Raw genomic sequence first — 24,806 nt, 5'->3', positions numbered from 1 at the left:
TGGTAGTGTTCATAGATGACATTGGTGTACTCACCAAGTGAGGAGGAACATAGTGAGCATCTGCGTCTTACTTTGCAAACATTACGAGAGAAAGAACTCTATGCCAATTCAAGAAGTGTGAATTCTGGCTGAAAAGTGTGGCGTTCCTAGGTCATATAATCTCAGACAAAGGGGTGTCAGTGACCCTAAGAAAGTAGAGGCAATTAAAGATTGGCCTCAACCTAAACAGTGACAGAGATAAGGAGTTTTCTGGGATTAGCAGGCTATTATAGAAAATTTGTAGAAGGATTTTCGTCAATAGCCATCCCACTCACAAACTTACTCAGAAAAATTCGAAATTCAATTGGAATGAAGCTGTGAAAAGAGTTTTGAAACCTGAAGACAAAACTCTCATCCACACAGTACTAATTCTTCCCGAGGATGGTAAGAATTTTACCATATACAGTGATGCTTCAAAGGGAGGGTAGGGTGTGTTGCTTATGCAAGAGGGTCAGGTATTGCGTATGCCTCACGACAATTGAAACCCTACGAACAGAATTACCCCACTCATGATTTGGAACTAGCCGCAGTCGTATTCGCGCTTAAAATCTGGAGGCACTATCTTCTGGAGTAAAATGCGAAGTTTTTACTGATCACCAGAGCCTTAAGTACATTTTCACTCAGAAGGAATTAAACATGAGGCAAAGAAGGTGGATGGAACTTCTCAAAGATTACGATTGGTAATCAGTTATCATCCGGGAAAAGCAAATAAAGTGGCAGATGCATTGAGTCGGAAGAACCCCGGAAAAGTGAGTTTATCGTCATTATCAGTGCAACCAAGTCTCCAAGAGACAATCAAACTAAAACAAAAGCAAGACACCAATATTTTCAAGATAAAGGAACAAATTCAGGAAGGAAAGATTCCAGAATTTCAAATTGATAAAGATGGTATTCTTTGGATAAGTTAGCTACCCTGTATATGGATAATATAGTAAGACTGCATGGTGGTACCGGCAAGTATATTGTCTGATAGAGATCCAAGATTCGTTTCAAGATTTTGGAAAAGTTTTCAAAAGGCCATGGGAACCAAGTTACGTCAGGGCCTATCATCCTCAGACCGACGGTCAAACTGAGAGGACAATTCAGACCCTTGAAGACATGTTGAGGGCATGTGCATTGGATTTTCATGGAAATTGGAGTGAGCAGTTACCGTTGATAGAGTTTGCCTACAATATAGTTACCACAGTAGCATCGAAATGGCTCGTACGGGCACTGTATGGTCGAAAATGTAGATCGCCCTTATACTGGGATGAAGTCGGAAAAAAGCTATCACCGGGCAGAGCTCATTCAAATAACTGTCGATAAAGTAGCCTATCAAAGAGAGACTCAAGGCAGCTCAGGATAGACAAAAGAGTTGGGGTGATTTGAAAAGAAGGCCTTTGGAACTAGAATCGGAGGAAAAGCGTACGTCAAAGTTTCTCCATGAAAGGAGTGGTTCGGTTCAGCAAATCCGGCAAGTTGAACCCAAGATATGTGGGACCGTTCGAATACTGGATAAAGTGGGAACTTGGCTTATCGATTGGCGTTACCGCCTGAGATGTCCAGAATACATAACGTTTTCACATCTCACAACTACGAAAATATGTCCCGGACCCGAACCATGTACTTAAAGTTACGCCTCTAATGATCGAAGGTAATCTGAACGAAGAACTCAATATGAAGAAGTCCCTATCCGAATAGTGGACTACAAAGACCAAGTGTTGAGACACCGGACCATCCCCTATGTCAAGATACAGTGGTCAAACCATACTGAAAGAGAGGCAACTTGGGAACTCGAAGAAAAGATGCGGTCACATACCCTCAACTATTTGAATGAACAAGTTAATGCAAGTTTCGAGGACGAAACTTTCAATAAGACGGGAGGGATGTGAGACCCGAAAATTTCGACCGAAGTAAATCAAGTAAGTGATATAAAAATGATTCAGTAATTTTTGATTCAATAAACTATTGAATATAATTTAAATCTCATCAAACTTAGCTTGAGAAAGTAGATTCTAAGCTTGGGGATTAGCTCAACAAGAGGCCAATCTACAAGTAACCGTATCCATTGAAGAGTTTTCGCGGGAGGAGTAAAAACCCAGCTCAAGGACGCAAACTTCCAGCTCGAGGAAGCTCAACCAAGCTTGTCCTAACAAAACTATAAAGGGAGCTAAAATGAGAGCTAAAAGCTTTGGACAAATTAAAGATGCAAGAGATGGCTTTTGAGTAAACCAAAAAGGGAGCTAAGGGCTTGAGCTAAGGGAAGGACAAATTCATGTGTAAGAAATAACCATTGAGATTATCAAGGTGACTCATGGGGATTATCAAAGCAATTAGTGCCTTTCTTGATCTCCAAGGGATCGGCCACTATGCTAGATGAAGGGTCATTCTTTGGCCTATAAATAGAAGACACCATGCCATGCAAAACCTTGCAATCACCAAGCCAAAATATTCGGCCACTTCCCCATCCACTCTTCAAAAATTTTCGGTCCTCCCCCATCTCACATAAGTCACGGCCGAAATAAAGGAAGCGAAGGAAATCCTGTTCGGCAATCAGAAGTTGCAATTCTGCGTCACAGTGCTGCCCGATCGAAGACTACATTCGCCAAAGACACGCCGAAGTGCGCCGAAATTTTGAGAAGGAAGCTTCACTCAAAAATCTACAAGTAAGTGGGCTTTTGAATATGTACTTCAATTCTATTTTTAAACTGATATGAAATAATGTGACATGCATGCTAGTGTGTCATTTTCAAAAATCAGTGTGGAAAACTTTAAAATTTCGATCGATTATTCTTTTGTACTTCGAATTTCTTGGTTCCGCTGTGTCAGTATGAACAACTTTGAAATCTGAATATCTATAAAGTTCTGTCTATGACTTCTGAATTCTGTTTCACTGTTACGAGTCAATTTGAAATGGGACGAGAATTGTAATTCTGTCTGGCCCCCATTGGTGGGTATAAAACCATGTTCTGTCTGTGGCCCCCATTGGTGGGTATAAAACCATGTTCTGGCCTCACCCCTTAGAGGACTAAAAATATTGGGGACAATTTGACCATGAATATGAGATGAGTAACAGTGTATGTTCTGTCTGTTCTGATTGTTCTGTTCCGAATAAGAAACAATAGTCCTAGGCATTCCATGCAATCTAGCGACTTCTCTAAAGAACAAATCCGCAATGTTTGAAGCATCATTGGTTTTATGACAAGCTATAAAATGTGCCATCTTAGAGAATCTATCCACAACAACAAAATAGAATCTCTCCCCTTCTTAGTCTAGGCAACCCCAAAATAAAGTCCAGAGAAATGTCAATCCAAGTTCTTTTTAATAATAGCACGCAAAAGTGTTCCCAAAGTTCTATTGACAACTTCAGTTTGTCCATCCGTTTGAGGATGACAAGTAGTAGAAAACAAAAATTTTGTGCAAAGTTTAGCCCATAAAGTATTCCAAAAGTAACTCAAAAATTTAAACATCGCGACCAGAAACAATAGTCCTAGGCATGCCATGCAACCTAACGACTTCTCTAAAGAAAAAATCTGCAATGTTTGAAGCATCATCGGTTTTATAACAAGCTGTAAAATGTGCCATCTTAGAAAATCTATCTACAACAACAAAAATATAATCCATCTCCTTCTTAGTCCTAGGCAACCCTAAAATAAAGTCCATAGAAATGTCAATCCAAGTTCTTTTTAAGAATAGCACGCAAAAGTGTTCCCAAAATTCTATTGACAACTTCAGTTTGTCCATCCGTTTGAGGATGACAAGTAGTAGAAAACAACAATTTTGTGCCAAGTTTAGCCCATAAAGTCTTCCAAAAGTAACTCAAGAATTTAACATCGCGACCAGAAACAATAGTCCTAGGTATGCCATGCAACCTAACGACTTCTCTAAGAAAAAATCCGCAATGTTTGAAGCATCATCGGTTTTATAACAAGCTATAAAATGTGCCATCTTAGAGAATCTATCAACAACAACAAAAATAGAATCCCTCCCCTTCTTAGTCCTAGGCAACCCCAAAATAAAGTCCATAGAAATGTCAATCCAAGTTCTTTTTAAGAATAGCACGCAAAAGTGTTCCCAAAGTTCTATTGACAACTTCAGTTTGTCCATCCGTTTGAAGATGACAAGTAGTAGAAAACAACAATTTTGTGCCAAGTTCAGCCCATAAAGTATTCCAAAAGTAACTCAAGAATTTAACATCGCAACCAGAAACAATAGTCCTAGGCATTCAATGCAACCTAGCGACTTCTCTAAAAAACAAATCCGCAATGTTTGAAGCATCATCGGTTTTATGACAAGCTATAAAATGTGCCATCTTAGAGAATCTATCCACAACAACAAAAATAAAATCCATCCCCTTCTTAGTCCTAGGCAACCCCAGAATAAAGTCCATAGAAATGTCAATCCAAGTTCTTTTTAAGAATAGCACGCAAAAGTGTTCCCAAAGTTCTATTGACAACTTCAGTTTGTCCATCCGTTTGAAGATGAGAAGTAGTAGAAAACAACAATTTTGTGCCAAGTTTAGCCCATAAAGTATTCCAAAAGTACCTCAAGAATTTAACATCGCGACCAGAAACAATAGTCCTAGGCATTCAATGCAACCTAGCGACTTCTCTAAAGAACAAATCCGCAATGTTTGAAGCATCATCGGTTTTATGACAAGCTATAAAATGTGCCATCTTAGAGAATCTATCCACAACAACAAAAATAGAAACCATCCCCTTCTTAGTCCTAGGCAACCCCAAAATAAAGTCCATAGAAATTCCAATCCAAGTTCTTTTTAAGAATAGCACGCAAAAGTGTTCAAAAAGTTCTATTGACAACTTCAGTTTGTCCATCCGTTTGAAGATGAGAAGTAGTAGAAAACAACAATTTTGTGCCAAGTTTAGCCCATAAAGTATTCCAAAAGTAACTCAAGAATTTAACATCGCGACCAGAAACAATAGTCCTAGGCATTCAATGCAACCTAGCGACTTCTCTAAAGAACAAATCCGCAATGTTTGAAGCATCATCGGTTTTATGACAAGCTATAAAATGTGCCATCTTAGAGAATCTATCCACAACAACAAAAATAGAATCTCTCCCCTTCTTAGTCCTAGGCAACCCCAAAATAAAGTCCAGAGAAATGTCAATCCAAGTTCTTTTTAATAATAGCACGCAAAAGTGTTCCCAAAGTTCTATTGACAACTTCAGTTTGTCCATCCGTTTGAGGATGACAAGTAGTAGAAAACAAAAATTTTGTGCCAAGTTTTGCCCATAAAGTATTCCAAAAGTAACTCAAAAATTTAACATCGCGACCAGAAACAATAGTCCTAGGCATGCCATGCAACCTAACGACTTCTCTAAAGAAAAAATCTGCAATGTTTGAAGCATCATCGGATTTATAACAAGCTGTAAAATGTGCCATCTTAGAGAATCTATCTACAACAACAAAAATAGAATCCATCTCCTTCTTAGTCCTAGGCAACCCTAAAATAAAGTCCATAGAAATGTCAATCCAAGTTCTTTTTAAGAATAGCACGCAAAAGTGTTCCCAAAATTCTATTGACAACTTCAGTTTGTCCATCCGTTTGAGGATGACAAGTAGTAGAAAACAACAATTTTGTGCCTAGTTTAGCCCATAAAGTCTTCCAAAAGTAACTCAAGAATTTAACATCGCCACTAGAAACAATAGTCCTAGGCATGCCATGCAACCTAGCGACTTCTCTAAAGAAAAAATCCGCAATGTTTGAAGCATCATCGGTTTTATCACAAGCTATAAAATGTGCCATCTTAGAGAATCTATCCACAACAACAAAAATAGAATCCCTCCCCTTCTTAGTCCTAGGCAACCCCAAAATAAAGTCCATAGAAATGTCAATCCAAGTTCTTTTTAAGAATAGCACGCAAAAGTGTTCCCAAAGTTCTATTGACAACTTCAGTTTGTCCATCCGTTTGAAGATGACAAGTAGTAGAAAACAACAATTTTGTGCCAAGTTTAGCCCATAAAGTATTCCAAAAGTAACTCAAGAATTTAACATCGCGACCAGAAACAATAGTCCTAGGCATTCAATGCAACCTAGCGACTTCTCTAAAGAACAAATCCGCAATGTTTGAAGCATCATCGGTTTTATGACAAGCTATAAAATGTGCCATCTTAGAGAATCTATCCACAACCACAAAAATAGAATCCATCCCCTTCTTAGTCCTAGGCAACCCCAAAATAAAGTCCATAGAAATGTCAATCCAAGTTCTTTTTAAGAATAGCACGCAAAAGTGTTCCAAAAGTTCTATTGACAACTTCAGTTTGTCCATCCATTTGAAGATGAGAAATAGTAGAAAACAACAATTTTGTGCCAAGTTTAGCCCATAAAGTATTCCAAAAGTAACTCAAGAATTTAACATCGCGACCAGAAACAATAGTCCTAGGCATTCAATGCAACCTAGCGACTTTTCTAAATAACAAATCCGCAATGTTTGAAGCATCATCGGTTTTATGACAAGCTTTAAAATGTGCCATCTTAGAGAATCTATCCACAACAACAAAAATAGAATCTCTCCCTTTCTTAGTCCCAGGCAACCCCAAAATAAATTCCAGAGAAATGTCAATCCAAGTTCTTTTTAATAATAGCACGCAAAAGTGTTCCCAAAGTTCTATTGACAACTTCAGTTTGTCCATCCGTTTGAGGATGACAAGTAGTAGAAAACAAAAATTTTGTGTCAAGTTTAGCCCATAAAGTATTCGAAAAGTAACTCAAAAATTTAACATCGCGACCAGAAACAATAGTCCTAGGCATTCAATGCAACCTAGCGACTTCTCTAAAGAACAAATCCGCAATGTTTGAAGCATCATCGGTTTTATGACAAGCTGTAAAATGTGCCATCTTAGAGAATCTATCTACAACAACAAAAATAGAATCCATCTCCTTCTTAGTCCTAGGCAACCCTAAAATAAAGTCCATAGAAATGTCAATCCAAGTTCTTTTTAAGAATAGCACGCAAAAGTGTTCCCAAAATTCTATTGACAACTTCTGTTTGTCCATCCGTTTGAGGATGACAAGTAGTAGAAAACAACAATTTTGTGCCAAGTTTAGCCCATAAAGTATTCCTAAAGTAACTCAAGAATTTAACATCGCGACCAGAAACAATAGTCCTAGGCATTCCATGCAACCTAGCGACTTCTCTAAAGAAAAAATCCGCAATGTTTGAAGCATCATCGGTTTTATCACAAGCTATAAAATGTGCCATCTTAGAGAATCTATCCACAACAACAAAAATAGAATCCATCCCATTTTTAGTCCTATGCAACCCCACAATAAAGTCCATAGAAATGTCAATCCAAGTTCTTTTCAAGAATAGCACGCAAAAGTGTTCCCAAACTTCTATTGACAACTTCTGTTTGTCCATCCGTTTGAGGATGACAAGTAGTAGAAAACAACAATTTTGTGCCAAGTTTAGCCCATAAAGTATTCCAAAAGTAACTCAAGAATTTAACATCGCAACCAGAAACAATAGTCCTAGGCATTCAATGCAACCTAGCGACTTCTCTAAAGAACAAATCCGCAATGTTTGAAGCATCATCGGTTTTATGACAAGCTATAAAATGTGCCACCTTAGAGAATCTATCCACAACAACAAAAATAGAATCTCTCCACTTCTTAGTCCTAGGCAACCCCAAAATAAAGTCCAGAGAAATGCCAATCCAAGTTCTTTTTAATAATAGCACGCAAAAGTGTTCCCAAAGTTCTATTGACAACTTCAGTTTGTCCATCCGTTTGAGGATGACAAGTAGTAGAAAACAAAAATTTTGTGCCAAGTTTAGCCCATAAAGTATTCCAAAAGTAACTCAAAAATTTAACATCGCGACCAGAAACAATAGTCCTAGGCATGCCATGCAACCTAACGACTTCTCTAAAGAAAAAATCTGCAATGTTTGAAGCATCATCGGTTTTATAACAAGCTATAAAATGTGCCATCTTAGAGAATCTATCCACAACAACAAAAATAGAATCCCTCCCCTTCTTAGTCCTAGGCAACCCCAAAATAAAGTCCATAGAAATGTCAATCCAAGTTCTTTTAAGAATAGCACGCAAAAGTGTTCCCAAAATTCTATTGACAACTTCAGTTTGTCCATCCGTTTGAGGATGACAAGTAGTAGAAAACAACAATTTTGTGCCAAGTTTAGCCCATAAAGTATTCCAAAAGTAACTCAAGAATTTAACATCGCGACCAGAAACAATAGTCCTAGGCATTCCATGCAACCTAGCGACTTCTCTAAAGAAAAAATCCGCAATGTTTGAAGCATCATCGGTTTTATCACAAGCTATAAAATGTGCCATCTTAGAGAATCTATCCACAACAACAAAAATAGAATCCCTCCCCTTCTTAGTCCTAGGCAACCCCAAAATAAAGTCCATAGAAATGTCAATCCAAGTTCTTTTAAGAATAGCACGCAAAAGTGTTCCCAAACTTCTATTGACAACTTCTGTTTGTCCATCCGTTTGAGGATGACAAGTAGTAGAAAACAACAATTTTGTGCCAAGTTTAGCCCATAAAGTATTCCAAAAGTAACTCAAGAATTTAACATCGCGACCAGAAACAATAGTCCTAGGCATTCCATGCAACCTAGCGACTTCTCTAAAGAACAAATCCGCAATGTTTGAAGCATCATCGGTTTTATGACAAGCTATAAAATGTGCCATCTTAGAGAATCTATCCACAACAACAAAAATAGAATCTCTCCACTTCTTAGTCCTAGGCAACCCCTAAATAAAGTCCAGAGAAATGCCAATCCAAGTTCTTTTTAATAATAGCACGCAAAAGTGTTCCCAAAGTTCTATTGACAACTTCAGTTTGTCCATCCGTTTGAGGATGACAAGTAGTAGAAAACAAAAATTTTGTGCCAAGTTTAGCCCATAAAGTATTCCAAAAGTAACTCAAAAATTTAACATCGCGACCAGAAACAATAGTCCTAGGCATGCCATGCAACCTAACGACTTCTCTAAAGAAAAAATCTGCAATGTTTGAAGCATCATCGGTTTTATAACAAGCTATAAAATGTGCCATCTTAGAGAATCTATCCACAACAACAAAAATAGAATCCCTCCCCTTCTTAGTCCAAGGCAACCCCAAAATAAAGTCCAAAGAAATGTCAATCCAAGTTCTTTTTAATAATAGCACGCAAAAGTGTTCCCAAAGTTCTATTGACAACTTCAGTTTGTCCATCCGTTTGAGGATGACAAGTAGTAGAAAACAAAAATTTTGTGCCAAGTTTAGCCCATAAAGTATTCCAAAAGTAACTCAAAAATTTAACATCGCGACCAGAAACAATAGTCCTAGGCATGCCATGCAACCTAACGACTTCTCTAAAGAAAAAATCTGCAATGTTTGAAGCATCATCGGTTTTATAACAAGCTATAAAATGTGTCATCTTAGAGAATCTATCCACAACAACAAAAATAGAATCCCTCCCCTTTTTAGTCCTAGGCAACCCCACAATAAAGTCCATAGAAATGTCAATCCAAGTTCTTTTCAAGAATAGCACGCAAAAGTGTTCCCAAACTTCTATTGACAACTTCTGTTTGTCCATCCGTTTGAGGATGACAAGTAGTAGAAAACAACAATTTTGTGCCAAGTTTAGCCCATAAAGTATTCCAAAAGTAACTCAAGAATTTAACATCGCGACCAGAAACAATAGTCCTAGGCATTCCATGCAACCTAGCGACTTCTCTAAAGAACAAATCCGCAATGTTTGAAGCATCATCGGTTTTATGACAAGCTATAAAATGTGCCATCTTAGAGAATCTATCCACAACAACAAAAATAGAATCCATCCCCTTCTTAGTCCTAGGCAACCCCAAAATAAAGTCCATAGAAATGTCAATCCAAGTTCTTTTTAAGAATAGCACGCAAAAGTTTTCCCAAAGTTCTATTGACAACTTCTGTTTGTCCATCCGTTTGAGGATGACAAGTAGTAGAAAACAACAATTTTGTGCCAAGTTTAGCCCATAAAGTATTCCAAAAGTAACTCAAGAATTTAACATCGCGACCAGAAACAATAGTCCTAGGCATTCCATGCAACCTAGCGACTTCTCTAAAGAACAAATCCGCAATGTTTGAAGCATCATCGGTTTTATGACAAGCTATAAAATGTGCCATCTTAGAGAATCTATCCACAACAACAAAAATAGAATCTCTCCACTTCTTAATCCTAAGCAACCCCAAAATAAAGTCCAGAGAAATGTCAATCTAAGTTCTTTTTAATAATAGCACGCAAAAGTGTTCCCAAAGTTCTATTGACAACTTCAGTTTGTCCATCCGTTTGAGGATGACAAGTAGTAGAAAACAAAAATTTTGTGCCAAGTTTAGCCCATAAAGTATTCCAAAAGTAACTCAAAAATTTAACATCGCGACCAGAAACAATAGTCCTAGGCATGCCATGCAACCTAACGACTTCTCTAAAGAAAAAATCTGCAATGTTTGAAGCATCATCGGTTTTATAACAAGCTATAAAATGTGTCATCTTAGAGAATCTATCCACAACAACAAAAATAGAATCCCTCCCCTTTTTAGTCCTAGGCAACCCCACAATAAAGTCCATAGAAATGTCAATCCAAGTTCTTTTCAAGAATAGCACGCAAAAGTGTTCCCAAACTTCTATTGACAACTTCTGTTTGTCCATCCGTTTGAGATGACAAGTAGTAGAAAACAACAATTTTGTGCCAAGTTTAGCCCATAAAGTATTCCAAAAGTAACTCAAGAATTTAACATCGCGACCAGAAACAATAGTCCTAGGCATTCCATGCAACCTAGCGACTTCTCTAAAGAACAAATCCGCAATGTTTGAAGCATCATCGGTTTTATGACAAGCTATAAAATGTGCCATCTTAGAGAATCTATCCACAACAACAAAAATAGAATCCCTCCCCTTCTTAGTCCTAGGCAACCCCAAAATAAAGTCCATAGAAATGTCGATCCAAGTTCTTTTTAATAATAGCACGCAAAAGTGTTCCCAAAGTTCTATTGACAACTTCAGTTTGTCCATCCGTTTGAGGATGACAAGTAGTAGAAAACAACAATTTTGTGCCAAGTTTAGCCCATAAAGTATTCCAAAAGTAACTCAAGAATTTAACATCGCGACCAGAAACAATAGTCCTAGGCATTCCATGCAACCTAGCGACTTCTCTAAAGAACAAATCCGCAATGTTTGAAGCATCATCGGTTTTATGACAAGCTATAAAATGTGCCATCTTAGAGAATATATCCACAACAACAAAAATAGAATCCCTCCCCTTATTAGTCCTAGGCAACCCCAAAATAAAGTCCATAGAAATGTCAATCCAAGTTCTTTTTAATAATAGCACGCAAAAGTGTTCCCAAAGTTCTATTGACAACTTCAGTTTGTCCATCCGTTTGAGGATGACAAGTAGTAGAAATCAACAATTTTGTGCCAAGTTTAGCCCATAAAGTCTTCCAAAAGTAACTAAAGAATTTAACATTGCGACCAGAAATAATTGTCCTAGGCATGCCATGCAACCTAACGACTTCTCTAAAGAACAAATCCGCAATGTTTGAAGCATCATTGGTTTTATGACAAGCTATAAAATGTGTCATCTTAGAGAATCTATCCACAACAACCAAAATAGAATCACTCCCCTTCTTAGTCCTCGGCAACCCCAAAATAAAGTCCATCAAAATGTCAATCCAAGTTCTTTTTAAGAATAGCACGCAAAAGTGTTCCCAAAGTTCTATTGAAAACTTCAGTTTGTCCATCCGTTTGATGATGACAAGTAGTAGAAAACAACAATTTTGTGCCAAGTTTAGACCATAAAGTCTTCCAAAAGTAACTAAAGAATTTAACATCGCGACCAGAAATAATAGTCCTAGGCATTCCATGCAACCTAACGACTTCTCTAAAGAACAAATCCGCAATTTTTGAAGCATCATCGGTTTTATAACAAACTATAAAATGTGCCATCTTAGAGAATCTATCCACAACAACAAAAATAGAATCCATCCCCTTCTTAGTCCTAGGCAACCCCAAAATAAAGTCCATAGAAATGTCAATCCAAGTTCTTTTTAAGAATAGCAAGCAAAAGTGTTCCCAAAGTTCTATTGACAACTTCAGTTTGTCCATCCGTTTGAAGATGAGAAGTAGTAGAAAACAACAATTTTGTGCCAAGTTTAGCCCATAAAGTATTCCAAAAGTAACTCAAGAATTTAACATCGCGACCAGAAACAATAGTCCTAGGCATTGAATGTAACCTAGCGACTTCTCTAAAGAACAAATCCGCAATGTTTGAAGCATCATCAGTTTTATGACAAGCTATAAAATGTGCCATCTTAGAGAATCTATCCACAACAACAAAAATAGAATCCCTCCCCTTCTTAGTCCTAGGCAACCTCAAAATAAAGTCCAGAGAAATGTCAATCCAAGTTCTTTTTAAGAATAGAACGCAAAAGTGTTCTCAAAGTTCTATTGACAACTTCAGTTTGTCCATCCGTTTGAGGATGACAAGTAGTAGAAAACAACAATTTTGGGCCAAGTTTAGCCCATAAAGTATTCTAAAAGTAACTCAAAAATTTAACATCGCGACCAAAAACAATAGTCCTAGGCATGCCATGCAACCTAACGACTTCTCTAAAGACCGCAATGTTTGAAGCATCATCGTTTTATAACAAGCTATAAAATATGCCATCTTAGAGAATCTATCCACAACAACAAAAATAGAATCCCTCCCCTTCTTAGTCCTAGGCAACCCCAAAATAAAGTCTATAGAAATGTCAATCCAAATTCTTTTTAAGAATAGCACGCAAAAGTGTTCTCAAAGTTCTATTGACAACTTCAGTTTGTCCATCCGTTTGAGAATGACAAGTAGTAGAAAACAACAATTTTGTGCCAAGTTTAGCCCATAAAGTATTCCAAAAGTAACTCAAAAATTTAACATCGCGACCAGAAACAATAGTCCTAGGCATGCCATGCAACCTAACGACTTCTCTAAAGAAAAAATCCGCAATGTTTGAAGCATCATCGGTTTTATAACAAGCTATAAAATGTGCAATCTTAGAGAATCTATCCACAACAACAAAAATAGAATCCATCCCCTTCTTAGTCCTAGGCAACCCCAAAATAAAGTCCATAGAAATGTCAATCCAAGTTCTTTTTAAGAATAGCACGCAAAAGTTTTCCCAAAGTTCTATTGACAACTTCTGTTTGTCCATCCGTTTGAGGATGACAAGTAGTAGAAAACAACAATTTTGTGCCAAGTTTAGCCCATAAAGTATTCCAAAAGTAACTCAAGAATTTAACATCGCGACCAGAAACAATAGTCCTAGGCATTCCATGCAACCTAGCGACTTCTCTAAAGAACAAATCCGCAATGTTTGAAGCATCATCGGTTTTATGACAAGCTATAAAATGTGCCATCTTAGAGAATCTATCCACAACAACAAAAATAGAATCTCTCCACTTCTTAATCCTAAGCAACCCCAAAATAAAGTCCAGAGAAATGTCAATCCAAGTTCTTTTTAATAATAGCACGCAAAAGTGTTCCCAAAGTTCTATTGACAACTTCAGTTTGTCCATCCGTTTGAGGATGACAAGTAGTAGAAAACAAAAATTTTGTGCCAAGTTTAGCCCATAAAGTATTCCAAAAGTAACTCAAAAATTTAACATCGCGACCAGAAACAATAGTCCTAGGCATGCCATGCAACCTAACGACTTCTCTAAAGAAAAAATCTGCAATGTTTGAAGCATCATCGGTTTTATAACAAGCTATAAAATGTGTCATCTTAGAGAATCTATCCACAACAACAAAAATAGAATCCCTCCCCTTTTTAGTCCTAGGCAACCCCACAATAAAGTCCATAGAAATGTCAATCCAAGTTCTTTTCAAGAATAGCACGCAAAAGTGTTCCCAAACTTCTATTGACAACTTCTGTTTGTCCATCCGTTTGAGATGACAAGTAGTAGAAAACAACAATTTTGTGCCAAGTTTAGCCCATAAAGTATTCCAAAAGTAACTCAAGAATTTAACATCGCGACCAGAAACAATAGTCCTAGGCATTCCATGCAACCTAGCGACTTCTCTAAAGAACAAATCCGCAATGTTTGAAGCATCATCGGTTTTATGACAAGCTATAAAATGTGCCATCTTAGAGAATCTATCCACAACAACAAAAATAGAATCCCTCCCCTTCTTAGTCCTAGGCAACCCCAAAATAAAGTCCATAGAAATGTCGATCCAAGTTCTTTTTAATAATAGCACGCAAAAGTGTTCCCAAAGTTCTATTGACAACTTCAGTTTGTCCATCCGTTTGAGGATGACAAGTAGTAGAAAACAACAATTTTGTGCCAAGTTTAGCCCATAAAGTATTCCAAAAGTAACTCAAGAATTTAACATCGCGACCAGAAACAATAGTCCTAGGCATTCCATGCAACCTAGCGACTTCTCTAAAGAACAAATCCGCAATGTTTGAAGCATCATCGGTTTTATGACAAGCTATAAAATGTGCCATCTTAGAGAATATATCCACAACAACAAAAATAGAATCCCTCCCCTTCTTAGTCCTAGGCAACCCCAAAATAAAGTCCATAGAAATGTCAATCCAAGTTCTTTTTAATAATAGCACGCAAAAGTGTTCCCAAAGTTCTATTGACAACTTCAGTTTGTCCATCCGTTTGAGGATGACAAGTAGTAGAAATCAACAATTTTGTGCCAAGTTTAGCCCATAAAGTCTTCCAAAAGTAACTAAAGAATTTAACATTGCGACCAGAAATAATTGTCCTAGGCATGCCATGCAACCTAACGACTTCTCTAAAGAACAAATCCGCAATGTTTGAAGCATCATCGGTTTTATGACAAGCTATAAAATGTGTCATCTTAGAGAATCTATCCACAACAACCAAAATAGAATCACTCCCCTTCTTAGTCCTCGGCAACCCCAAAATAAAGTCCATCAAAATGTCAATCCAAGTTCTTTTTAAGAATAGCACGCAAAAGTGTTCCCAAAGTTCTATTGAAAACTTCAGTTTGTCCATCCGTTTGAGGATGACAAGTAGTATAAAACAACAATTTTGTGCCAAGTTTAGACCATAAAGTCTTCCAAAAGTAACTAAAGAATTTAACATCGCGACCAGAAATAATAGTCCTAGGCATTCCATGCAACCTAACGACTTCTCTAAAGAACAAATCCGCAATTTTTGAAGCATCATCGGTTTTATAACAAACTATAAAATGTGCCATCTTAGAGAATCTATCCACAACAACAAAAATAGAATCCATCCCCTTCTTAGTCCTAGGCAACCCCAAAATAAAGTCCATAGAAATGTCAATCCAAGTTCTTTTTAAGAATAGCAAGCAAAAGTGTTCCCAAAGTTCTATTGACAACTTCAGTTTGTCCATCCGTTTGAAGATGAGAAGTAGTAGAAAACAACAATTTTGTGCCAAGTTTAGCCCATAAAGTATTCCAAAAGTAACTCAAGAATTTAACATCGCGACCAGAAACAATAGTCCTAGGCATTGAATGTAACCTAGCGACTTCTCTAAAGAACAAATCCGCAATGTTTGAAGCATCATCAGTTTTATGACAAGCTATAAAATGTGCCATCTTAGAGAATCTATCCACAACAACAAAAATAGAATCCCTCCCCTTCTTAGTCCTAGGCAACCTCAAAATAAAGTCCAGAGAAATGTCAATCCAAGTTCTTTTTAAGAATAGAACGCAAAAGTGTTCTCAAAGTTCTATTGACAACTTCAGTTTGTCCATCCGTTTGAGGATGACAAGTAGTAGAAAACAACAATTTTGGGCCAAGTTTAGCCCATAAAGTATTCTAAAAGTAACTCAAAAATTTAACATCGCGACCAAAAACAATAGTCCTAGGCATGCCATGCAACCTAACGACTTCTCTAAAGACCGCAATGTTTGAAGCATCATCGGTTTTATAACAAGCTATAAAATATGCCATCTTAGAGAATCTATCCACAACAACAAAAATAGAATCCCTCCCCTTCTTAGTCCTAGGCAACCCCAAAATAAAGTCTATAGAAATGTCAATCCAAGTTCTTTTTAAGAATAGCACGCAAAAGTGTTCTCAAAGTTCTATTGACAACTTCAGTTTGTCCATCCGTTTGAGAATGACAAGTAGTAGAAAACAACAATTTTGTGCCAAGTTTAGCCCATAAAGTATTCCAAAAGTAACTCAAAAATTTAACATCGCGACCAGAAACAATAGTCCTAGGCATGCCATGCAACCTAACGACTTCTCTAAAGAAAAAATCCGCAATGTTTGAAGCATCATCGGTTTTATAACAAGCTATAAAATGTGCAATCTTAGAGAATCTATCCACAACAACAAAAATAGAATCCATCCCCTTCTTAGTCCTAGGCAACCCCAAAATAAAGTCCATAGAAATGTCAATCCAAGTTCTTTTTAAGAATAGCACGCAAAAGTTTTCCCAAAGTTCTATTGACAACTTCAGTTTGTCCATCCGTTTGAGGATGACAAGTAGTAGAAAACAACAATTTTGTGCCAAGTTTAGCCCATAAAGTATTCCAAAAGTAACTCAAAAATTTAACATCGCGACCAGAAACAATAGTCCTAGGCATGCCATTCAACCTAACGACTTCTCTAAAGAAAAAATCCGCAATGTTTGAAGCATCATCGGTTTTATAACAAGCTATAAAATGTGCCATCTTAGAGAATCTATCCACAACAACAAAAATAGAATTCATCCCCTTTTTAGTCCTAGGCAACCCCACAATAAAGTCCATAGAAATGTCAATCCAAGTTCTTTTCAAGAATAGCACGCAAAAGTGTTCCCAAACTTCTATTGACAACTTCTGTTTGTCCATCCGTTTGAGGATGACAAGTAGTAGAAAACAACAATTTTGTGCCAAGTTTAGCCCATAAAGTATTCCAAAAGTAACTCAAGAATTTAACATCGCGACCAGAAACAATAGTCCTAGGCATTCCATGCAACCTAGCGACTTCTCTAAAGAACAAATCCGCAATGTTTGAAGCATCATCGGTTTTATGACAAGCTATAAAATGTGCCATCTTAGAGAATCTATCCACAACAACAAAAATAGAATCTCTCCACTTCTTAATCCTAAGCAACCCCAAAATAAAGTCCAGAGAAATGTCAATCCAAGTTCTTTTTAATAATAGCACGCAAAAGTGTTCCCAAAGTTCTATTGACAACTTCAGTTTGTCCATCCGTTTGAGGATGACAAGTAGTAGAAAACAAAAATTTTGTGCCAAGTTTAGCAAATTTAACATCGCGACCAGAAACAATAGTCCTAGGCATGCCATGCAACCTAACAACTTCTCTAAAGAAAAAATCTGCAATGTTTGAAACATCATCCGTTTTATAACAAGCTATAAAATGTGTCATCTTAGAGAATCTATCCACAACAACAAAAATAGAATCCATCCCCTTCTTAGTCCTAGGCAACCCCAAAATAAAGTCCATAGAAATGTCAATCCAAGTTCTTTTTAAGAATAGCACGCAAAAGTGTTCCCAAACTTCTATTGACAACTTCTGTTTGTCCATCCGTTTGAGGATGACAAGTAGTAGAAAACAACAATTTTGTGCCAAGTTTAGCCCATAAAGTATTCCAAATGTAATGCCCGAGATTTAATCATTCTAATCAGACGTTGATTAATTGATGTAATGGAAGTCACAGGAACTCAAATGACGAAGCCGGGCGTTGGTTTATGTTAAGCCAAGATGTTGAATCGAACATCTCAAGATGTTAGGCCGAACATCTCGCGCCCGAGCGGCAGAAAAGCACCGCCCGAGCGCGCATGTATAATTTGTGAGGGCCGAGAGTTCTTCGCCCTAGCGAGCAACTTTTGACCGCCCGAGCGACAGGAGATGTTCAGCCAAGGAGCTCGACCGAAACTGACTCGCCCTAGCGGTAGGTTTTGACCGCCCTAGCGAGCGACGTGTAAAATGAAGAATGAGCCACTTGCTTTTATGCATGTTACGAGTGTATATATATATATATATATACATGCAAGAATTCTTGGAGAATCAGAAATAAAGAACCGAGGGAAGCTCTCGATTTTGATTGAAGATTTTGGCAATCCGTCCGTCTGATTTTAAATCCGATTACGGTATTGAGTTCCTAGCAACGCAGGCTTCATTTGGACGTAAGTTTTGTTACGTTTTGAGATATTTTGAAAATATGATGTTGCTAGAATTGAATGTGATTCAGATATGATGTTTCTGCTACCATAGACATTATAGAATTGAAGTCAGATTAAAGAACAGATTGTTCCTGTAATTGTTATGATTTTTGAAAGATATTGACTGAGATTTTATATCAGAATTGTGTTAATATTCAGAGTATGAATTATGTGGGCACAGATTATGAGTTCAGTATTATATTTGTGATGTTCAGATTGACGGGGTTATTTAGACTTGTATTATTATACCGTCGAAACATCAGTTGATTGATATTGATCAGATTCAGTATTGATTGAGATTGATCAGACTCTGTAATTATTCAGATTGTATTGTAATGTCGATGACATGAATTAGATTGTATCTTGTTCAGATATTGATCAGATTGTATACTGATTTGAGTATTGGTCAGAACAGATTATGTATTGAGTTATTCATTGATACAGAGTATTCGATATTGTCATTTCAGATTCGAGATGGACAGAGTTGGATACAGGTCATCTTCTTCGTCAGACCGGGACGAGAAAGGTATAATGCATGTGATATTCGGGAAGTCCCAACTCAAATGAAATCTCATTTGGGTTTCCCAACAAAATCACATACTAGACTGTTGTCTATATTTTATTATGTTTATGCTTTGATTATAGAATTGTATTCAAGCATGTAAGTGATATTCAGTTATGAATATGATTATGCTTTGTTTATAGATTGTTATTCATTTCATTTAAGATAGGAAAGTCTTGACAGTCATTGTCAGACTTCTAGACGTTCGGTGTATCTCAACTTAGGAGCAGGTATTACTCCTATTGCCAGCCGTTGATACAGCTCGGACCGAAGTCTAGGAATAAGACGTACGGTTACCACGATCGGTTGAGTAGGTAACAGGCAGTGACGTCTTATTTGTAATAGCCGAGCCCGGTGTACGGTACGGTTTAAGCTTTATTGTGTTAATTGGGTTTTGTGATTAGATGATTATAGTTGTGTTTTGGGCTATAGTATTATTGGTTATTATTTATTTGAGGTGTTAGTTGGTGTTGATTGTTCGTTTCAGCGTTTCGAATCGATTTTTAGTTGTTTTGTTACTGTTCATTACCGTGAGTAGAGTGCACCCGCGCTCTTAGATGAGTGCCCCCGCGGTGTACTATTCATGATTTTGGTTTTGGAGGGCCGTGGCATCACCGCACCCGCGGCAGTGCAAGGACCGCACCCGCGGTGAGACCGCACCCGCGGTAATTGTAGCACCGCACCCGCGGTGTTCGTGCATGGGATTTATTTTGGTTGCCGTGAGCTTAGCGCACCCGCGGTGCTTGTGGGACCGCACCCGCGGTGTAAGTATGGGCGAGTTTTTAAGTGACTTTTTGGGAGTTGTTGGCCATACCTACCTTATCTTCTTTCCTCCATTTCCGATTTTCTCTCTTTTGGCAAGGGTTTTCATCCATTTCAATTGCTTCCCACCTTTGATTCTTGGCTTTGTTTCGATTTCCGACTTGAGATCATCGTTCTCCGTGGTATAAGGAAGCTTAGGTAAGTTTTTGGTGCGATTCTAATGAGGTTTCGAGTTAAGGGTTATTTTGGATTTGATGTTTTGATGGTTCTATGGATTATTTAGCATGGACTTTTGGATTTAGTCTTGATATTGGTGTTATGTATGGATTATTGTTGTAGGTGGTGTACCAAGAGTATAGTTGGAGGTGTTCTATTGGTTTGTAAGTGGAATTTCATCCTTTTTGCTCACATGATATTATATGTATTGTGTTTTAAAGGTTTCAAAGCGTTATTCCCTTCCATTGATCCATTGCTATGTATTCGTTTCATTGATTATCTATTGGAGGCATTGTATGTCTCACCATTGTTATAAAGGGAATACAAGATATATTATGAGATTGCGAAACGACGGCCTTAAATGCTATTGAGAATTCAAATGTTTTATTGGATTGATTAATCATAGCCATAGCATTGCATGCAATTAGATGATCATCGACCATAGGCTTTTATCCCCTCACAGTTATCGATTTATATCGATGGGATATTGGCAACCACAGTCACAGATACTATTGATATCAATCCAACCATAGAAAAGAGAAATACCATCGTATTGCTATCTATTGCTATTGCTATTGCTACAGTTATTGCTACAGTATTCATGTTTCAGAGTTGATGGTAGTTATGATTTAAAAACCATGTTTTACAGTGTATACTATGTATCATTGCTATGTAAGAGTTCCACTTGCTGAGATTTATTCTCATTTCAGTTATTTTCATGTGATGCAGATAAGAGCGACGGACCGGGACGTTGACTGTGGATGGGGGTCATATGCATACGAAGATTGGAAGGATGATTATTTTGTACCATTTTGTAACATGATCACACTAATGATATTTTGTATTTTGTTATGTCATTGGAATGATCATGTTGTTATTTTGTAAACACTTTTATAAAATGTATTTTGAAACTCCTTCCATGTTTGAAAGAAAATTTTAAATTCCGCTGTATTTTAATTGTATCGGGTCAGGGTGTCACATTTAGTGGTATCAGAGCGGTGTTCTTCGGACCAATGCATATGACTTCGTCTACTTTCAACTGTCCGGGTATGTTTTCTTGCATCTATCCATTGTTATATATATTGATTGGTGTCTTGTGAGCAATTGTAGAGTATGCCTCCTAAGCGTAAGGCGGCAGAGGGTGAAGATAGTTCTTCCTCGAGAGTTGTCGACGAGTTCGGCAAGTTGCTTAAGGAGCAGGCTAAGGTGCTAGGAAGCTTGGGTAAGTTTTTGGTGCGATTCTGTTAAGGTTGTAAATTAAGAGTTGTTTAGATTGGTTGTTTAAGTGGATTTATGGATTATTTAGCTTGTAATCTTGGATATTTAGTTGATATTGGTGTTATTTGTGGATTATTTGTTGTAGGTGGTGATCAAGAGCTAAGTTGAGGTGTTTGTTGTGGTTTGTAAGTGGAAATTCATTCCTTTTGCTCACATGATTTTATATGTATGTGTTTCAAAGAGTTTATTGTGTTATTCCCTTTCATTTGATCCATAGTATGTATTGTTATATGTATTGGAGGCATTGTATGTCTCATTATTGATTAAAGGGAATACAAAGAGATATATAGAGTTCAAAGTGATTGTTAAAACCAGAGAAGAATTTAAATGTTTTCGGATTGATAAATACATAGTCAGAGATTGCATGCAATATTAGATGATCATCGCCCAGAGGCTTATATCCCTCAGAGTTATCGGTATTTATATCGATTTGGGATACGAGCAACCCCAGAGCAGAGATACTATTGATATCAATCCCCAGAGCAAAAGAGAAATACCATCATATTTATATGCTATTGCTATGTTATTGATATTCAGAGTTTACAGTTCAGAGTTGATGGTATTTATGATTTCAAAGAGATGTTTTACAGAGATTATTGTTTATTGTTATATAAGAGTTCCACTTGCTGAGATTTATTCTCATTTCAGTTATTTTCATGTGATGCAGATCAGAGTGGTGCCTCGGGACGTTGACTGTAGATCGGGGGTCATATGCATACACCGTTGGAAGGAGGATTTTGGCATGATCATAGGAATGATATTTTGGTTTTTGTTATGTCATTTAAATGATCATGTATTTATTTTGTAAAGATATTTGATGAAATGTATTTTGAAACTCCTTCCGTATATTTTGAAAAGAAAAATTTTATTTCTGCTGCGTATTTATTTTAAAAGAGGTCAGGGTGTCACAAAAAGTCACTTAAAAACTCGCCCATACTTACACCGCGGGTGCGGTCCCACAAGCAACGCGGGTGCGCTAAGCTCACGGCAACCAAAATAAATCCCATGCACGAACACCGCGGGTGCGGTGCTACAATTACCGCGGGTGCGGTCTCACCGCGGGTGCGGTCCTTGCACTGCCGCGGGTGCGGTGATGCCACGGCCCTCCAAAACCAAAATCATGAATAGTACACCGCGGGGGCACTCATCTAAGAGCGCGGGTGCACTCTACTCACGGCAATGAACAGTAACAAAACAACTAAAAATCAATTCGAAACGCTGAAACGAACAATCAACACCAACTAACACCTCAAATAAATAATAACCAATAATACTATAGCCCAAAACACAACTATAATCATCTAATCACAAAACCCAATTAACACAATAAAGCTTAAACCGTACCGTACACCGGGCTCGGCTATTACAATCTCCCCTCCTTAGAGGAATTTCGTCCTCGAAATTGACGTCACGGCACGAACAACTCAGGATACCTCTCTCTCATCTCAATCTCTGGTTCCCACGTAGCCTCCTCAATCAAATGGTTCCTCCAAAGGACTTTAACGATGCCGATCTCTTTGTTCCTCAGAACTCTAACTGTGCGATCCAGAATCTGAATCGGAATCTCATGGTAAGTCAGACTCGGCGTCAAGTCCAATGGCTCATGGCGAAGAACATGGGAAGGATCTGCAATATACTTCCTGAGCATCGATACGTGAAACACATTATGGACTCTGTCAAGATCGGGCGGTAGGGCTAATCTGTAGGCTCGGTCACCCACTCTGTCCAATATCTCGAATGGACCAATGAATCTAGGGCTCAACTTGCCCTTCTTGCCAAATCGCATCACACCCTTGAGAGGTGCTATCTTCAGAAAAACATGATCGCCAACCTCGAACTGCAAAGGTCTACGACGAACGTCTGCATAGCTCTTCTGTCTGGACTGAGCAGTCTTCATCCTCTCTCTGATAACTGCAACAACATCGGCAGTCTGTTGGACCAACTCGGGACCCAACATCTTCCTCTCTCCAACCTCATCCCAAAACAAAGGAGATCTGCACTTCCTGCCATAAAGTGCCTCATACGGTGCCATGCCAATCGTCGCCTGGTAGCTATTGTTGTACGTGAACTCCACAAGAGGCAACTTGGAATCCCAGCTACCAGAATAGTCAATAGTACAAGCTCTGAGCATATCCTCCAGAATCTGAATGACTCTCTCTGACTGACCGTCGCTCTGAGGATGATAAGCTGTACTGAAAGCTAATCGAGAACCCATAGCTCTGTGCAAACTCTTCCAAAACTCTGAAGTAAATCTAGGGTCACGATCAGACACGATCGACACAGGGACACCATGAAGTCTGACAATCTCTGCAATGTAGTCCTTGGCATACTGATTCATCGAATACGTCGTCTTGACTGGAAGAAAATGCGCTGACTTAGTCAATCGATCAACGATAACCCAAATAGAATTGAAACCTCTCTGCACTCTGGGAAGACCAGTCACGAAATCCATCGTAATATGCTCCCACTTCCACTGAGGAATCGGCAACGACAACAATGTCCCAGCAGGTCTCTGGTGCTCAATCTTCACCTGCTGACAAGTAAGACACTGAGAAATGAACACGGCAACATCCTTCTTCATACCTGGCCACCAGTAGAGTCGACGAAGATCCTGATACATCTTCGTACTGCCTGGATGAATCGAATAAGGTGCGGTATGAGCCTCTGTCAGAATATCTCTACGAATATCGTCACCAGAAGGAACACAAATACGACCTCTGAAAGTCACCAAACCATCACCATTCAAGGCAAACTCTGAATTACCTCTAATCTCTGCTCTATCTCTCAACTCTGTCAACTGAACATCAGTCGACTGCTCTCTACGAATCCTGTCCGTCAAAGAAGATCGAAGAACCAACGCTGAAAGACGAGCAATGGTGCCTGGAATCACCAGATCAATCTCCTCTCTCTGCAAATCCATCAGCAACGGTCTCTGAACCAAAGAACTCAATGAAGCACTCGACTTACGACTCAAAGCATCAGCCACAACATTCGCCTTCCCTGGGTGATAACTGATAGTTACATCGTAATCTTTGACCAGCTCTAACCACCTCCTCTGCCGCATATTGAGCTCTTTATGCGAAAACAGATACTTCAAACTCTTGTGGTCTGTGAAAATCTCACACTTTTCGCCATACAAGTAGTGTCTCCAAATCTTCAGGGCGAAAACCACAGCTGCCAACTCTAAATCATGCGTCGGATAATTCTTCTCATAATCCTTCAACTGACGAGAAGCATAGGCAATGACCTTACCTCTCTGCATCAACACTGCACCGAGACCCTTCTTCGACGCATCAGTATAGACAACAAAGTCCTCTGAACCACAAGGCAAAGAAAGAACAGGAGCCGTCGTCAATCTATCCTTCAACTCCTGAAATGCACTCTGGCAATCTAAAGACCACTCGAACTTCACAGTCTTCCTTGTCAGATTGGACAATGGCAGGGCAATCTTGGAAAAATCCAAAATGAAACGACGATAAAAACCCGCCAAACCAAGGAAACTGCGCACCTCTGAAACAGTCGTAGGAATAGGCCACTTCTGAATCGCCTCTATCTTCATCGGATCAACAGCAATGCCATCCCTCGAAACGACATGGCCTAGGAAAGAAATCTGATCCAGCCAAAACTCACACTTCTTCAACTTGGCAAACAACCTCCGCTCTCTCAGCAACTGGAGCACAACTCTGAGATGCTCTGAATGAAGCTCTCTGGTCTTGGAATAGATCAAGATATCGTCGATAAAGACAATGACGAAGCTATCCAAATACGGCTTGAACACACGGTTCATCAGGTCCATGAAAA

The 24,806-nt window shown here is 38.3% G+C and overlaps 1 pseudogene; it reads left to right on the top strand.

Annotated features, from left to right (window-relative positions):
* The window catches only part of LOC140820510 (uncharacterized), a 26,192-nt pseudogene extending 26,060 nt beyond the window's left edge, over positions 1–132 (top strand).
* Positions 133–24,806: the final 24,674 nt, after the last annotated feature.

The sequence above is a fragment of the Primulina eburnea genome, unplaced genomic scaffold, assembly GCF_022965805.1.
Source record: "Primulina eburnea isolate SZY01 unplaced genomic scaffold, ASM2296580v1 ctg1095, whole genome shotgun sequence".
NCBI classification, from domain to species: domain Eukaryota; kingdom Viridiplantae; phylum Streptophyta; class Magnoliopsida; order Lamiales; family Gesneriaceae; genus Primulina; species Primulina eburnea.
The sequence above is the reverse complement of the archived record's forward strand: the minus strand, read 5'-3'. Positions and strand labels throughout refer to the sequence as shown.